Source organism: Gekko japonicus, unplaced genomic scaffold (assembly GCF_001447785.1).
Source record: "Gekko japonicus isolate JY-2015 unplaced genomic scaffold, Gekko_japonicus_V1.1 scaffold81, whole genome shotgun sequence".
NCBI classification, from domain to species: Eukaryota; Metazoa; Chordata; class Lepidosauria; order Squamata; family Gekkonidae; genus Gekko; species Gekko japonicus.
This window is the reverse complement of record NW_015162476.1, coordinates 697,653-712,269: the sequence shown is the minus strand read 5'-3', so window position 1 is coordinate 712,269 and position 14,617 is coordinate 697,653.

The following is a 14,617-nucleotide window of genomic DNA, read 5'->3' as shown; positions in this document are numbered from 1 at the left end:
GTCCCAAAAGTAATATTTCTGGTTCTTTTTTGAATGTACATTTCAATTTTTCTGCATTTCAGCATGAACTTCTGTCCAAAACCTCGTAGATTTCTCACAAGACCACCACATATGATAAAAAGAGCCCTCTACTTTCTTACATTTCCAACACTTATTAGACATATTTTCATTCATATTTGCAATTTTTTGGGCGTCATATACCATCTATACATCATTTTAAAACAATTATCTTTCAAATTTGTACAAGTTGAAATTTTCATTGAGTGTTTCCACAAAAATTCCCAAGATGACATCGATATTTCTTTATTCATATTTATAGCCCATTTTATCATTTGCTCTTTTACAGTTTCATCCTCTGTGTACCATTTTAACAAAATTTTATAAATTTTAGATATCATTTTCCCTCCTTTTTCAGCCCATACAGACTCCATTTCATTATTTTTCCCCCTAAAGCCATAATTTTTCTTATCTGTCTTAAACAAATCATATATCTGTCTATAGTTCCACCAATCATATTTGTATTCTAAATCTTCTCTGTCTTTTAACACAGTCTTTACCTTCTTTTTTCAGAATGTCTCTATATGTTAACCAATCTTCACCATTTACTCTTGAATATGGATTAATTACTTCAGCTGGCACTATCCATAATGGTCTTTGTTCAAAGAAAAATCTCTTATACCTCATCCATGTTTCAAACAATGATCTTCTCACAAAATGATGTTTAAAAAATTTATCCATTTGTTCTTTTTCATACCATAAATAAGCATGCCAACCAAATTTGCAATCATGCCCTTCTAGAGCCAGTGTTTTCTTATTGTCCAAATTAATCCATTGCTCCATCCAAGCCAAACATACCGCTTCATGATGAAGTCTAAGATTTGGTAACTGGAATCCTCCACGTTCTTTTGCGTCACATAGAATCTTCATCTTTATCCTCGGTTTTCTACCCGCCCAGACGAATTTCGATAAATCCTTTTGCCATGCATGCAACACCTTGGCTTCTCTCACAATTGGAATTGCTTGAAACAAGAACATCAGACGCGGTAAAACATTCATTTTGATCACCAATATTCTTCCCAATAGCGACAAATTCATTGTATCCCATTTATTACATAAGAACATAAGAGATGCCAAAGCCAAACATACCGCTTCATTATAAAGTCTAAGATTTGGTAACTGGAATCCTCCACGTTCTTTTGTGTCACATAGAATCTTCATCTTTATCCTCGGTTTTCTACCCGCCCAGACGAATTTCGATAAATCCTTTTGCCATGCATGCAACACTTTGGCTTCTCTCACAATTGGAATTGCTTGAAACAAGAACATCAGATGCGGTAAAACATTCATTTTGATCACCGATATTCTTCCCAATAGCGACAAATCCATTGTATCCCATTTATTAAAGTCTTGCTGTATTTTACTCCACAACTTTTCATAATTGTTCTTAAACAAATCGATATTCCTCGCTGTCAATTCAATAGCAAGATATTTTACTTTTTTCACAACTTCACACTGTATATTTCTTGTAACTGTATATTTCTTGTAACTGCAATTGTATTTCAGTCTTCATGTTTTTACACAACACTTTAGTTTTGGTTTTATTAGTTCTTACACAACACTTTAGTTTTGGTTTTATTAACGTAAAATCCGGCCAAGTCACCAAACTCCTTAATCTTCTCCATCAAAACCGGTAAACCAATGAGTGGTTCTTCGACCAAAAACATCACATCATCAGCAAAAGCCCTGTATTTATACGAAAAGCCTTTCAAAGTAAGTCCTTTTATATCTTGATCTTGTCTTATCTTCCCCAACAACACTTCTAAAATCGAAATAAACAGTAATGGTGACAAGGGGCATCCTTGCCTAGTCCCTTTTTGTACCTTAAAACCATCTGTCATTTCTTTATTCCCATTTAACGCCGCCTTTTGCTCTGAGTATATTGCTTTAAGAAGATTAATAAAAAATTGGCCAACATCTGTCTTTTCCATTACTTGGAACATAAAATCCCAGTTTAAGTTGTCAAAGGCTTTTTCATCAAATTAACATATTTTGAAATATTTCATTGTGTACACACAGATTGCCTTCCATCACACAGTGAAGTTAGGTGTACTGTGGTGGCACTTGCTACCAAAGCAGCTTTTTAAAAAAACTGCATAACAATGAGATCTCCAGTGGTTAATCAGAAGCCCAGCTGGGCAAAATCCCCTTCTTGCCCCACCCACTTTCATAAAAACTTATTGGGTTCCAGGAAAGGTTTCAGTGAACATCATTGTGTCCACAAGTGCTACACTGGGGACCCTTGGGTCAGGTTGTTGCTAACTAGAGTACTTCGCTTGGGTTCAAGTACTGCTGTCTCTTTCCGCAACATCTTCCAAAGAGGCGTTTGAAACGGCAACTTCCTGTTGCCCATTGTAGCCTGTGGGGCTGCCTGTAACTTTGCTTTTATCATGCCCATCTTCCTTGTCCAAGTCTCTCTATTGCCACAGATTTGTTTCTGTCATGCAGGCACCAATGCAGATGTACCATATGCATTTTTATGAGCAATAAATTAGGAGGTTCGTTGGCACCACAGCAGGACTCAAACCATTCTTCTGGGTAGCATGTGGCTATTGCTATGAGGCTTACTTCCCTCCACGCTCACTCCCCACCCGCTGCTGTTATGCTCTTAATTTTCTCCTGGAAAAGCATAGTAGCCTAGTTATGTAACACCAGTGGAAACTGGGGATTTTATCAGCCGTTGTAGCTGAGTAGAACAGCAGTCTATGTATGGTTCCTGCCTACAAAGCTCTAAGAAAATCTAAGAGAAATTTTTCTGACACTGGATTTTCTGATACCAGGATTAAGCCTTGTGAGCTTTCATTGGGTTAATCAGTGGAATACATTTTAAATCTGTGAAAAAATTGATCAGTAGGACTGTGAATTAAGGATACCTTCAACATTTTGAAGTTATGATGATTCTGGTGTGTTCCTACAATAACGGGGGAAGAAGAAATATCAAAGGTGATTAAATAATGATATTCTTTTCTAGCTGTGAATGGTAACTGTTGTGTATTAAACTGCACATTCTTGCTCATTCACCATCTCAAAAGGCACATTATTTTGTTTTGTTTTTGTAAGGGCATCATGCATTCTGAGAACAGTGTTGTTGTTGTGTTGTAGTTCTTACAAAGTTGTACTAGGGTCTGGGAGACCCAGGTTCAGATCCCCACTCTGCCGTGGAAGCTTGCTGTTTGCCATTGGACCAGTCGCACACACTCTGCCTGACCTATGCCACAGGCTTGCTGTGAGAATGAATTGGAGGAGAATGATGTAAGCTGCTTTGGTTTTCCATTGGGGAGAATGGAGGGATATAGATGAAGCATATTAAAAAACAGCATGGGAGAGAATCCTTGTATTCTTGTTGTTTCTTGTCTAATGGTGCAACCTGTCCTGTTTTTTACCTGGCCAGCACAGGTTTGTAGTCTAAGGTTGCCATTCTCAAGGTGAGGCCTGGAGTTCTCCTAGAATTACAACTGACCTCCAGACTACAGAGAAAATTGCTGTTTCAGAAGGCGGATTCTATGGCATTACATTCCTGTTGAACTTCCTTCCCTAGACCCTGCCTTCCCAGGTGCTACCCCCAAATCTCCAGGGATTTCCCAACCTGGAGTTGGCAACCAGAAGTCATGGGGCTGCAGGTTAGCAGCCACATAGCCAGTGGGTGACATGAAAAAAGGCAGTCAGGGGTCTGAATAGCCAGAACCTCCCTCAGCACTACGTTGTTCAGGTGGATGCACAAATTATGTTTTCAGTGTGTTGACACCGCAGAGGTAAGAGCTCAACTGAGAAGTTTTACAGGGAACAGATAGTTTCACCCTTCCTGTTGCCAGAGAAGGAGCCATGATCCTGTCTCTTGTAATGAGGTTTACAAAGATCCTCCAGGCTTTCCCAAAGAACTGATCCCAGCCTCTTGTGAAGGAAACAAATGTGTTCAAACTTAGGAACCCTAACTGGAACCGCATCTTACAAAACCTACCCCTGTTTCTCCTCCCAGACTCCACCAGGAGGCAGAGGACAGCGGAAGACCGGAGGGCCTGGTGTGATCTGGTCCATGGGGTCACGAAGAGTCGGACTCGACTGTGACTGAACAACAACAACCTGTGTAATCCTTTGGTTCGCAGCTACGTTCCCTTCTCTCTAGGCAGTCACACCAGCTGTCTCCGAAATCCTCCCTGGCACTTCTGTTTCCCTCCTTATATCCTTCTTCCCTCCCCTTTAGTGACACACCCCTTTCTGTTCTCCAGGATCCTATTGCCTCTTCCATGTGCCCATCACTGTTTCTTTCCTTCCTATGATGTTTTTCGCCTTCTGTCCCACCTTCCTCCACATCCCCATGTTGCCTGTCCCAAGCGTGGGCATGTAGGGGAGTGCCCACTTTCTGTGAGAACGAGGGGACTGACACCCGCTGTCTCGGCGTCTCCATACACTCTCCACGTGTTCCTCCCTCTAGAGCGAGCCTGTCCCGCTCGTGTCAGCGACCAAGGGAAGGAGTCCGTGTCAGACCCTTTCCCCGGCCCCATCTCCTCTTGACCCCTCCTCCCTCGGGATCTCCATTGTCACTGAGGGAGGGGGTTGTGGTCTCCCAGGTCTTCGAGGCTTCTTCCCATAACCCAGTAGCTTCCGCCTCTGTTGCCCTCCTAGCCCCCCACCCCTGGAGCTTCGCCACCCGGGGCTCGTTGAGAGACCAGCATGGGTCGCGCCAGGCCAGTCCCTCCGCAGCAGGACAGGGACTCACACTTTGTTCTGTATTATAAATGTGTATCCTTAGTGCAGTGATACCACCCAATGGCCTGGGAGTCACATGTGGCTCTTTAACATGCCATGAGGCTCTTCTGAGTGAACACTGTTCTCCAAAGAGGCACATGCCCTTTGTTCCGGGAAAACGGGCAACACCATTGCCCAGTAGGTCTTGCAGTTGCCCCCTTGAAACACTGCAGGGACAGGAGGGTGGGTAAGCTGCAAGTTCCCCTGAGCTGTGGGCCAAGGATGGATATAAAGGGCCCATCTTCTTCACAACCTCCATGTTCTCATCCAAGCACCATAGTAGCTGTCAGGAAGACAGAAAGCTCACCACAGAGAGTAAAACCACCACCACCGCAGCCAACCCAGGAAAAAAAAAACACGCTGGGCAAAGGGGTGATGGTGATTTTACTCCGCTTTCTCCACAGCCATCTTTTTCTCCTCTGAACACTTTGACAGTCTCACTGTGTCACCGAACTCACTGTGCCTCATGCTGAGGAGAGAGCAGGAAGACATAAGGGGACCCTTCCCCTCTTTCCAGATGCACTAGGATTGCCTAAATTTCAACAGTGGTGGAGAAAGATGAAGCCACCATCTGTGGGATTATGGCTGAACCACCATCTGTTGGTGGGGAGAGACAACTCTATGTGCTCAAAGGCACTCTGGTAATTAAAAGAGCTATAGTTTATTTAATGTATTGTGTCTTGGGGGGTGCACATGGTTTACAGTAGTCATGTGGCTCTTTTGGTTGATGGCAAATACGAATGTGTCTCTCTATAAGCCACAGAGTACCACAGCCTTGGTGTAATATTCCAACTGGTGATAATATTCACTTTCACAATGAAGTTGAAAAGTGAAAAAATGTTATGCTCTATTGCATATTGGAATTACTGTGCTATCTATAAGCACAAGAACTTGTGGGCACTCCATGAACTTGCTGAGCGGTCGGGTTAGAATGGATAAAAGGAAGTACTTCTTCACCCAAAGAGTGATTAACACTTGGAATTCACTGCCACAGGAAGTGGTGGGTGCTACAAGCATGGATGGCTTCAAAAGGGAATTAGATAAGCATATGGAGCAGAGGTCCATCAGTGGCTATTAGCCACAAGGTATAGCTAGGGGCTCTGGGGCAAGTGATGCTCTGTCTTCTTGGTGCTTGGGGGGGTCAACAGTGGGAGGGCTTCTAATGTCCTGGCCCCACTGCTGGACCTCCTGATGGCACTGGTATTTCTGGCCACTGTGTGACACAGAGTGTTGGACTGGATGGGCCTTTGGCCTGATCCAACATTGGCGTCTCTTATGTTCTTATGTTCTTATGAGGTTGGCCTAAGTCAGGTCCTAACAAAACCTTAAATGTATTTAACAGATAATATAATAAGTTCCAAGTAAAAGTGTTAGACTGAGGTATAAATCAATAAAAAGTTGGATACAGACTTTTAGAAGGAAGAAAGCAGCTGCTTCTGTTCATTTTAACTTTTTATCCTCAAATGTTACTGTATTATAGGTCAAATCAGGTGGGTAGCCATGTTGGTCTGAAGCTGCAAAATAATACAAAATATACCATGATAAAATTACTAGGAACATAATTCACAATACATTTGCTTCATAAATAACATCAGCCAGGGGTCATTTCGTAGATAAAGAGGTGCAGGAGCTTATTAGCATAAGTTATTAGCATAACCTATTTGCATATGCCACACCCCCTGACATCACCGGAAGTGTGTCAGAAGGCAACTCCCACCGCTCAGGCTCCACTGGACTGTTTTGGATTGCTAGCTATGGGGGGGGGAACGCGCAGATCTGCCCTCACAGAGGAGGGAGAGCTTGTACCTGAAGGTGGGCTGGGGGGGTGGGGCTCTGCAACTTATCTGGCTGCTTCTTGCTCCTCATGGCCCAACTGAGGGCTGCTGGGAGCAGGGGGCGGGGCTTGTTGCATGTGCCTGCCCCCTGGGCTCCTTACTGCCAGAGCTCCGCTCCTGTGCGCTCCCACAGGAAATAACCCCTTACATCAGCTGAGAAAATTTCAGAAATAACATATGTAAACTGCTGAGGAGGCTTCCGTTCTTATTTACTAGGGGTCATTTGAGGCCAGAGCATGCTGGAGCACTGCTCCAGGAGCCCAGGAGCAGGAACAAATGGCAGTGGCAGCAAGCTCCACCCCCAGCTTCCCGCCCCCAAGCTCCTTTGCTCTAGAGCGGTGGCGCAGGCAGTAAGAGCGCCTGCAAGTAACATCAACAAACAGCCATTACGGCTGTTCGAGACCCACCGTGGCTGGGGTGAGCTCCTGGCCCTAGTCCCAGCTCCCGCCCACCCAGCGGTTCGAAAGCATTAAAAATGGCAAGTAGATAAATTGGGTACCTGCCCCTAGGTGGCGGGGGGCACCCTCCTCCTTGTGAGGTACAGGCATCAATGGCGGTGGCGGCAATGGCGGTGGAGCAGTTCCTGGTGACCCAGTGGAGACCCAGTGGGTCGACGTCGGAGGTGGAGCCCAGAGAGGTGGAGGCTGGAGAGCATGGTGACGTGCGGTGCAGCGCAGTGGAGCCACCAAGGACAGTAGCCGGAGCCGCAGCCGACACGGAGCTATGCGCCAGAACGAGGCCTGCCGGAGGAAGCTATCCGGAAAAGACCGGCTCCAGAAAAAAGGGCACCAGAAGGACGCTGATACCCGAAGCCGCTAGAGGAAGCAAGAAAAACAACAAGCCCTGGGTGCTGGTAGGCAGACACCACCCATCAAAAATGTGGCCCTAGTTAGGGAATTTGGAATATGTATGGAAACCACTCAGAGACCTGCCAAAAAAGGTTAGAGCGGTATATAAATTGAATGTATAAATAAATAGAGTCGCGCCGCAGTAGCAGGCCAGCTGGGGAAGGGAAGGGAGGGGGAGGCTTTTGAAGATGCCTCCCTCCCTTTTTGCTTCCCCCTTCTGACATCACTTCCGGTGATGTCAGGGGGTGTAGCATATGCTAATGAGCTATTATGCTAATAGTTTATTAGGTATGCTAATGAGCTCCTGTAGCTCTTTTTCTATGAAATGACCCCTGTTTTCATCTCCCCTCCTGCTTGAAGTTGCATTGTGTGTGGGAACACACGCATTCTTATCCTTGTGCTGCTCCATGCTTTTCTTTATTCTACAGAATTTTGCATGTGCCCCTTCTGCTGGCAGTTACATCATACAATGTCTTTATTTCCATGTTTCAGTCTTAAAACAGACATGGCTCCTGTTGTCTGTTTAACCAGTCTCTTTATAACCTCATCTTGGGGGTAATTTAAACATCTATTTGATCTTGTGACTCCAAAACTGCAATCTGATTTGAATAGGAGCTTGGAAAACTGTTCAGAATCGTAGCATTTATTTCTTCTGGTGTGAGCTCTACTCCTGCAGCCTGGAGCTCTGTTTCTTGCCCCATTAAGGCATCCAAATGTGCAGAAATGCCCCCTTCCTCATGCATCTTAAGATTATACAATTTCTGTTACAAGAACTGTGCATGCTTATTTGACCTTTTGGAGTATTAATTCTCCAGCTTTAACCAAAGGTCTTTAGTGGTATTACTACTAGCCACTAGAGTGCTCTCCTAATCACTTATGGAGGTATATATTATTACAAACTTAACTATGCTTTCACATCAGCTTTCTGGAATTTTTCCTTTTCTCTTGCATTCTGAGGGGGATCATCTTTAATTGCATGCAATACTTTCTGAATCTCCAGTGCACAGAGAACTCTTGATTTCCACATCAGATAGTTCTGGTCATTTAACTTTGGAACTTGAAGGAGGGAGAGAGTATTTTCAGTTACAGGCTGGTGACCTGTGTTTCTTCTGTGATCGGTAGACATTGTTTCTCTCGCAGGCGGGCAGTTTAAATTCTCCTTTCTCTGCTGATGCACATGTTTCTCTCTCCTTGGAATAAATTAAAAAAGGCACTGTCAGGCTCTGGGGTGCCCCCAGGCCATGGGAACCCACTTGCCGTGGTGACGGAGGATGTATGAGGGAAGCAAGCACCTCAGATTTAGAAGGGAAGGGGAGTTGCGCCACTCCCCGAGTCACCTTCCTTGGGTTCGCAGCTTATATCCTTCTTCCCTCCCCTTTAGTGACACACCCCTTTCTGTTCTCCAGGATCCTATTGCCTCTTCCATGTGCCCATCACCATTTCTTTCCTTCCTATGATGTTTTTCACCTTGTGTCCCGCCTTCCTCCACATCCCCGTGTTGCCTGTCCCAAGCGTGGGCATGTAGGGGAGTGCCCACTTTCTGTGAGAACGAGGGGACTGACACCTGATGTCTCGGCGTCTCCATACACTCTCCACGTGTCCCTCCCTCTAGAGCGGGCCCGTCCCGCTCGTGTCAGCGACCAAGGGAAGGAGTCCATGTCAGAACCTTTCCCCGGCCCTGTCTCCTCTTGACCCCTCCTCCCTCAGGATCTCCATTGTCGCTGAGGGAGGGGGTTGCGGTCTCCCGGGTCTTCGAGGCTTCTTCCCATAACCCAGTAGCTTCCGCCTCTGTCGCCCTCTGAGCCCCCCACCCCTGAAGCTTCACCACCTGGGGCTCGTTGAGAGACCGGCGCGGGTCGTGCCAGTCCCTCCGCAGCGGGACAGGGACTCACACTTTGTTCTGTACTATAAATGTGTATCCTTAGTGCAGTGATACCACCCAATGGCCTGGGAGTCACATGTGGCTCTTTAACATGCCATGAGGCTCTTCTGAGTGAACACTGTTCCCCAAAGAGGCACATGCCCTTTGTTCCGGGAAAACGGGCAACACCATTGCCCAGTAGGTCTTGCAGTTGCCCCCTTGAAACACTGCAGGGACAGGAGGGTGGGTAAGCTGTAAGTCCCCCTGAGCTGTGGGCCAAGGATGGATATAAAGGGCCCATCTTCTTCACAATCTCCACATTCTCATCCAAGCACCATAGTGGCTGTCAGGAAGACAGAAAGCTCACCAGAGAGAGTAAAACCACTACCACCGCAGCCAACCCAGGGGAAAAAAAACACGCTGGGCAAAGTGGGGTGATAGTGATTTTACTCCCCTTTCTCCACAGCCATCTTTTTCTCCTCTGAACACTTTGACAGTCTCACTGTGTCACTGAACCTGTCAGGAAGACAGAAAGCTCACCAGAGAGAGTAAAACCACTACCACCGCAGCCAACCCAGGGGAAAAAAAACACGCTGGGCAAAGTGGGGTGATAGTGATTTTACTCCCCTTTCTCCACAGCCATCTTTTTCTCCTCTGAACACTTTGACAGTCTCACTGTGTCACTGAACTCACTGTGCCTCATGCTGAGGAGAGAGCAGGAAGACATAAGGGGACCCTTCCCCTCTTTCCAGATGCACTAGGATTGCCTAAATTTCAACAGTGGTGGAGAAAGATGAAGCCACCATCTGTGGGATTATGGCTGAACGACCATCTGTTGGTGGGGAGAGACAACTCTATGTGCTCAAAGGCACTCTGGTAATTAAAAGAGCTATAGTTTATTTAAAATCATCAGTTCTTTAATGTATTGTGTCTTGGGGGGTGCACATGGTTTACAGTAGTCATGTGGCTCTTTTGGTTGATGGCAAATACGAATGTGTCTCTCTATAAGCCACAGAGTACCACAGCCTTGGTGTAATATTCCAACTGGTGATAATATTCACTTTCACAATGAAGTTGAAAAGTGAAAAAATGTTATGCTCTATTGCATATTGGAATTACTGTGCTATCTATAAGCACACCACCTGCTGGCAGTCCTTGACTAGTATTCTGTGAAGATCCTAAGGAAAAAGTGAGTGCTTCATTCCATGTCCAGCAGGATGTAAAAGCACAAGTCCAGAGCAGTGGTAGATATCCTAGTTATTGACACTAGTTACATCTGAGGAGGCTCTGGCCCGCCACTGTCAGACACAGGATACTGGACTGGATGGAATTTTGTCTGATCCAATGCTTGTGTTCTTAGGATACCTAATATAAAATTTTAGTGAAGTTCTAGATCTCAGAGAAGGAAGGAAAAACATGCCTGAATTATATACCATATGTCTGTCTCTTAATCTTGTTTTCAAACACTACTTGCCAGTGATGTGCTTTTTGAAATTTAAATATTATTTAGCAATGGATTTTGACTAGAAACCTTGAAGGCACACATAATCCCACTATCACACGATAGCATTAAACTTCAAGAAAGGGCTGTTTGGACATGCTTGCTGGAAATCATGGTGAAGTACTTCATAGATTTCCTTTATCCTGCATCCTGGTCATAGGATGCTGTGCCCTAACTTTGGAAGGGGTTGAAAGAATGAGGTGATTATGCAAAATCTGTTTCTTATTTTCCTGTTCTCTCTCTAAATAGGAAGCTGTGCCAAACTATTGGCCCACTCCCAATTCACTCTTCAAAATGACCTCAAGGCTGCCATGAAAACTTCATATGAGACGTGGGAAACAAGTTTGTTCCTGCCAGATGCAGGCAGGGCGGATTCTGATGGAGACTACAGTGCCCTTGAAGAAGGGACTTCAGCTTCCCCCATCCATACTGTGTTAGCATCCTGCCTGCTCCCGGAGTTATTTACTCATTGTGCATATTACGTGTAGCCACCTGAGTTATGTAATCTAATACCAACTGCATAGGGCAGTTTTAGGACACAAAATGAGTACAGGGTAGGGAGGCTGAAATTCCTTCTTGCCACATACCAAGTTTGTGGTCAAAATTGGCCTGCATGTTTCTGGGAGGCACAAAACTTCCATTGCTTATCTGACAAAAAAAAAATCCACATTGTAGCCTGGAGGACTTTTTGACATGTGAATTGGCTCTTAGCCTTGTGTAGTCTATTCCAATGTAGATCATTGTAATTGTATATGCCAAGGGTAGAGCTTGGGACTTTTCTCCAGGCAAAGTATGTGTTATGGCTGATCCACTCCCCCAAAGTAGCAAATACATCTGCCAACTTGGACACGGGGACCATCCATAACCTATAGTATTTTTCAAGGAAACAGGGTTAGCAATGACAGATAGTGGTTCTTGGATTCTATTGATTCCTTTTGAGTGGCCATAACAGTGTGATATTGACTAAACTGGGGTATGGAGATAATTTAAGAAGAATTTAAAGGCATGGCAAACTTTATAGACCATGAGAAGCCTCCCCTGTTTGCACATAGCATCCAGTTGTGTGAATTGTAGTTACCTCGAGTTCCAAACAAGTCAGGGTAGGAGTTATAATGAGGCAACTGGAGGCAATCAGTCCAGGTGAGAGATTCCAGGGGGGCTCTCGCTCCCAGCTCACCCATCTCTGTCTAGCCAGCTTTCCGCCTGCATCCAGTCTGCTGCTCACACCAAGGTATCTTTCCCAAGGGCCTCTTTAAAAATAGCCTGTCAAGCTATGCATGCCTTTTCCTGAACTCCCATAAGATTCCTTCTGTTAGGAATTCAGCCACCATTCCCGGTTGCCTGTTGGCAGGATAACCAAAATGGTAGCCAAACTCTTGAAAGAGGAAGTAGTCTCACAAGAGTTCAGGAAATCCTGAAGACGGCTGTGACCATAAAGAGATTATCTTGGGGGGGGGGGAGTGGTGATGGTGAGAGCAGTCACAGGAAAGTTAGCAGCTCTTTATTATTTATTTATTTATTTATTTATCCCAAAGGGTCTCACGACGACTTACATTAAAACCATATAAATAAGTTAAAAACAACATAAAAGCAGATAACTATAAAATATTAAGATTAAAATGTTAAACTAACAAAACCAACCAAACTATGGCCTCAGCCAGACGTGCCGGAAAATGCAGGGGGCGCGCGGCTATTTGCGCCGTCGCATTCTGCTGCGCTATTATGCGATCAGACGCGACAACGGCTTCCCCGCAGCACAGAGGATGACGGGGGAGGAAGCTGCGCGCCGGCGCAATTACACCGGGAGGCTTCCATAGGCGGCCCGTGGCAAAGCGTTTGCTAGTACATGCGGTGTGCTAGTTTTTTACTGCACGGCTTGGGCGGCTTGCCACAGGAGTGCTACGCCTCCCAGATGTTCCCGTGTGATTGCGCCCGGATACTCCGCGGGACTCCCGTGCCTTCAGCGGGGCAAATGCTCCATGTGACCGGGGCCTGGGTGTATTACACTCCAAAGACCAGCCTGAACAATTCGGCCTTCCACACCCTGCAGAAACTACGTAAGCAAGTCTGGCAGGGTGCTGGTGTCATCAGAGAATGCACTTCCCAGGCCAGGACCATAACTGAGAAGGCCCTTCCTTTGGTGACAGCTAACCAAGCTATCCCGGCTGCAAGAGGCCCCTAGAGGCTGACCGAAGGGAGTGTGGAGGATTGTAATGGGAGGAGGCAGTCCTGCAGGTATGAGGGTCCCGCTACAGCAACAATGAGGCAGTGGTAAGGCAGAGAGGCAGGAGCTATTGCCTCCATTGTCTCAGGCAGCGAAAGATCTTCTTGCACCTCCATTGAATGTACCATTGCTCCTCGGAATCTTTGTCCAGTGCACTTTCTATTTTACTAAAAAATAATTCCTCAATTTCATCTTTTTTCTTCAATAAGCCTTTTAGTTTAATATAGCCCAAAACTACATTGGTAACATTTATTGACATTTATGCAGTGAATGGAAATGGATCAAAAACTCTTCTTCTGCTCAGCATGTTCAGTGTGTCTATCTGTGTGCTGAAAGAAGCCCAGATCAAAGGCTGCTCAGCAAGGCCCAGAAGCTTCAGAGATCTATTTCAAGCGATTTCTGTCACAGGCAGAATCTAAAAGGGGCAAAGAACACAGAAAAGCTGAAAGCACAGAACAGCATTGGTGTGAATGGGAACATCTCTTGGTTCTGGTTACTCCTTGTGGTGCATGTTCCACAATAAACTCCAAGGCTATGTGATGAAATTGGTTCAGGGGATTTTAAATCGTTCAAGAGTGATCTGACATTTTAGCTCAATGACAAGATTTTTGTAAAAAAAAAGTCATTTTAGAATTTAATCTCACAATGGGTCTGGTTATGCTTTTGGACACTTGCAAAACAATCATATTAAGCAATCATATCTGTCTTGTTACTTCCAAATTGTGAGGATTCTCTGTGTTCATTTCATCACTACTGCAAATCCAGAGGCAATCAGGGCTGCCAACCTCCAGGTGGGAGCTGGAGGTCTTTTTGAATTACCACTAAACTCCAGACAGCAGAGATCACTTCCCGTAGAAAAAATGACAGCTTTGGAGGCAGATTCTATGGTATACCATAAAGTCTAGGAGAAATGGGAATCTGTTGTGTACCCAGAGAAACCGCGCACGTGGTCAGGTCCGCACGCGGCCATGCAAATGGCCCAAGCTTCGCTTCCAGAGATAATAGCCCGAAAGGATCCTAGGGCGCACCTATCGTATGGCCAGGATCCGAGAATTGACCTATGGGACTTGGGTGCACTGTAAATAAGCCTATCACAGGTGTGGGTGTGTGTTTGGGTGTGGTTTGCTACGGGGATATAAGTCGGCCTCTGGCCTGGCTACTTCATCTTAGGTTCTCCTATGTACGAATCAAGTATGAGCTGAAATCACTACGCTATGCCTCAGTCTCAGTACTTTATAGAGTCCCTCCCCAGGACCTACCCCCAGATCTCCAGGAATTTCCCAAGACAGAGGTGGCAGCCATAAGAGACATGCATATCAGCAACAGAGCTTCCCTTGGGAGCTTTATGTGTTCTTTCCTTCAACAGCCCTACTTGGCCGCCATTTTTCTTGTATTTTTACAACCTTTAAGACCAGCCAAGTTTTATTATAAATAAATAAATTATTCAGGGTGTGAGCTTTTGTGTGCATGCACACTGCGTCAGACGATGAAATGGAATTACATATCATAGTTGTATACAGGGGTCATTTCGTAGAAAAAAAGGTG